At 40.6% G+C, this 4,052-nt stretch overlaps 1 non-coding gene across 1 annotated transcript; it reads right to left on the reverse strand.

The window, feature by feature from the left end:
- Positions 1-350: 350 nt before the first annotated feature.
- Positions 351-454, reverse strand: LOC112761969 (small nucleolar RNA R71). The gene has a single exon (XR_003182334.1). It is a non-coding gene; the product is annotated as a small nucleolar RNA R71 (small nucleolar RNA).
- Between the last annotated feature and the right edge of the window lie 3,598 nt (positions 455-4,052).

Consider the following 4,052-nt stretch of genomic DNA (forward strand, 5'->3'; position numbering starts at 1 on the left):
TTACTGCACCTAATTCCAATTTACATGGAAGAAGCATCACCATTCCTGCCATTGGAGCAAACAATTTTGAGCTGAAACCTCAATTAGTTTCTCTGATGCAACAGAACTGCAAGTTTCATGGACTTCCATCTGAAGATCCTTTTCAGTTCTTAACTGAGTTCTTACAAATCTGTGATACTGTTAAGACCAATGGGGTTGACCCCGAGGTCTACAGGCTTATGCTTTTCCCGTTTGCTGTAAGAGACAGAACTAGAGTGTGGTTGGACTCTCAACCCAAAGATAGCCTGAACTCTTGGGATAAGCTGGTCATGACTTTCTTAGCCAAGTTCTTTCCTCCTCAAAAGCTGAGCAAGCTTAGAGTGGATGTTCAAACCTTCAGACAGAAAGAAGGTGAATCCCTCTATGAAGCTTGGGAGAGATATAAGCAACTGACCAAAAAGTGTCATTCTGACATGCTTTCAGAATGGACCATCCTGGATATATTCTATGATGGTCTGTCTGAATTAGCTAAGATGTCATTGGATACTTCTGCAGGTGGATCCATTCACCTAAAGAAAACGCCTGCAGAAACTCAAGAACTCATTGACATGGTTGCTAATAACCAGTTCATGTACACTTCTGAGAGGAATCCTGTGAGTAATGGGACGCCTCAAAAGAAGGGAGTTCTTGAAATTGATATTTTGAATGCCATATTGGCTCAGAATAAAATATTAACTCAGCAAGTCAATATGATTTCTCAGAGTCTGAATGGAATGCAAGCTGCATCCAACAGTACTCAAGAGGCATCTTCTGAAGAAGAAGCTTATGATCCTGGGAACCCTACAATAGCAGAGGTGAATTACATGGGTGAATCCTATGAAAACACCTATAATTCCTTATGGAGAAATCACCCAAATCTCTCATGGAAGGATCAACAAAAGCTTCAACAAGGCTTTAATAATGGTGGAAGAAACAGGTTTAACAATAGCAAGCCTTTTCCATCATCCACTCAGCAAAAGACAGAGAGTTTTGAGCAGACTCCATCTAGCTTGGCAAATATAGTCTCTGATCTATCTAAGGCCACTCTAAGTTTCATGAATAAAATAAGGTCCTCCATTAGAAATTTGGAAGCACAAGTAGGCCAACTGAGTAAAAGGATCACTGAAACCCCTCCTAGTACTCTCCCAAGCAATACAGAAGAAAATCCAAAAGGAGAGTGCAAGGCCATTGAAATGACCATCATGGCCGAAACCACAAAAGAGGAGGAGGACGTGAATCCCAGTGAGGAAGACCTCCTGGGATGTCCAGTGATCAATAAGGAGTTTTCCTCTGCGGAACCAAAGGACTCTGAGGCTCATCTGGAGACCATAGAGATTCCATTAAACATCCTTATGCCATTCATGAGCTCTGATGAGTATTCTTCTTCTGAAGAGAATGAAGATGTTACTGAATAGCAATTTGCCAAGTACCTTGGTGCTATCATGAAACTGAATGCCAAATTATTTGGTAATGAGACTTGGGAAGATGAACCTCCCTTGCTCACCAATGAACTGAGTGATCTGGAGCAACTGACATTGCCTCAGAAGAAACAGGATCCTGGAAAGTTCTTATTACCTTGTACCATAGGCACCATGACCTTTGAAAAGGCTCTATGTGACCTTGGGTTAGGGATAAACCTCATGCCCCTCTCTATAATGGAGAAATTGGGAATCTTTGAGGTGCAAGCTGTCAGAATCTCACTAAAGATGGCAGACAACTCAAGAAAGCAGGCTTATGGACTAGTAGAAGACATGTTAGTAAAGGTTGAAGACCTTTACATCCTTGTTGATTTCATAATCCTAGATACTGGGAAGGAGGATGATGAATCCATCATCCTTGGAAGACCCTTCCTAGCCACAGCAAGAGCTGTGATTGATGTGGACAGAGGAGAATTGATCCTTCAACTAAATAAGGATAACCTTGTGTTTAAAACTCAAGGATCTCCTTCTGTAACCATGGAGAGGAAGCATGAAAAGCTTCTCTCACTACAGAGTCAACTAAAGCCCCCACAATCAAATTCTAAGTTTGGTGTTGGGAGGCCTCAGCCAAACTCTAAGTTTGGTGTTGAACTCCCATATCCAAACTCTAAGTTTGGTGTCAGGAGTCTATAAAATTGACCTGATCACCTGTGTGGCTCAGTGAGAGCCCACTGTCAAGCTATTGACATTAAAGAAGCGCTTGTTGGGAGGCAACCCAATGTTATTTAATATATTTTGTTTTATTTTCTCTTTGTTATTTCATGATTTACTAGGTTGATGATCATATAGAGTCACAAAAACTACAAAAAAAATTCAAAAACAGAATGAAAAATAGCATTGAAAACAGAACACCCTGGAGGAAGGGCTTACTGGCGTTTAATGCCAGAACGGAGCATGAAACTGGCGTTGAACGCCAGAAACAAGCAACATCCTGGCGTTCAAACGCCAGGAATGCACCCTGAGAAGAGCTGGCGCTGAACGCCAGAAACAAGCATAGAACTGGCGTTCAACGCCAGAAACATGCTGCATCTGGGCGTTGAATGCCCAGAACAAGCATCAATTCAGCGTTTAAACGCCAGAATTGCATGCAAAGGCATTTTACTTGCCTAATTGGTGCAGGGATGTAAATCCTTGACACCTCAGGATCTGTGGACCCCACAGGATCTGTGGACCCCACAGGATCCCCACATACCTCCACTCACCTTCCCTCCTTATAATCCTATATCACCCTCTCTCTCTCCATTCACAGTCATCCCTTCTGTTTTCCATTCACCACTCACATCCATACACCCAACCTACCTTCAAAATTCAAAATCTCTTTCCCACCCAAGCCCACCCATATAGCCGAATACACACATTCCTCCATCCCCTCCATATCTTCTTCTTCTTCTACTATTCTTTCTTCTTTTGCTCGAGGGCGAGCAACATTCTAAGTTTGGTGTGGTAAAAGCATAGCTTTTTTTTTTGTTTTTTCATAACCATTGATGGCACCTAAGGCCAGAGAAACCTCTAGAAAGAGGAAAGGCAAAACAAAAGCTTCCACCTCCAAGTCATAGGAGATGGAGAGATTCATCTCAAGGGTCTATAGCTCAGTGGTAGAATATTTGACTGCAAATCAAGAGATCCTTGAGATACCTCAGGGGATACATTTTCCTCCACACAATTATTGGGAGCAACTAAGGGTGGAACATCAAGAGCACTCCATCATCCTTCATGAAATTAAAGAAGATCAAAAAGCAATGAGGGAGGAGCAACAAATACAAGGAAGAGACAGAGAAGAGCTCAAGGACATCATTGGTTCCTCAAGAAGAAAACACCACCATCACTAAGGTGGACTCATTCCTTGTTCTTAAATTTTCTGTTTTTCGTTTTCTTATGTTAAATGTTTAATTATGTTTGTGTCTTATTACATGATCATTAGTATCTAAGTGTCTATGCCTTAAAGTAGTGAATAGGAATCCATCACCTCTCTTAAATGAAAAATGATTTAATTACAAAAGAACAAGAAATACATGGTTTCGAATTCATCCTTGAAACTAGTTTAATTATTTTGATGTGGTGACAATACTTTTTGTTTTCTGAATGAATGCTTGAACAGTGCATATGTCTTTTGAAGTTGATGTTTATGAATGTTAAATATGTTGGCTCTTGAAAGAATGATGAAAAGGAGACATGTTATTTTATAATCTGAAAAATCATAAAAATGATTCTTAAAGCAAAAAAAATCAGTGAATACAAAAGCTTGCAGAAACAAAATGTGAAAAAATAGCGAAAAAAATGGGAAAAAGGAAAAGCAAGCAGAAAAAGCCAAAAGTTCTTAAAACCAAAAGGCAAGAGCAAAAAGCCAATAACCCTTAAAACCAAAAGGCAAGGGTAATAAAAGGGATCCAAGGCTTTGAGCATCAGTGGATAGGAGGGCCTAAAGGAATAAAATCCAGGCCTAAGCGGCTAAACCAAGCTGTCCCTAACCATGTGCTTGTGGCGTGAAGGTGTCAAGTGAAAACTTGAGACTGAGCGGTTAAAGTCAAGGTCCAAAGCAAAAAAAGAGTGTGCTTA

This window comes from Arachis hypogaea, chromosome 16 (assembly GCF_003086295.3).
Source record: "Arachis hypogaea cultivar Tifrunner chromosome 16, arahy.Tifrunner.gnm2.J5K5, whole genome shotgun sequence".
In the NCBI taxonomy this organism is placed as follows: Eukaryota; Viridiplantae; Streptophyta; class Magnoliopsida; order Fabales; family Fabaceae; genus Arachis; species Arachis hypogaea.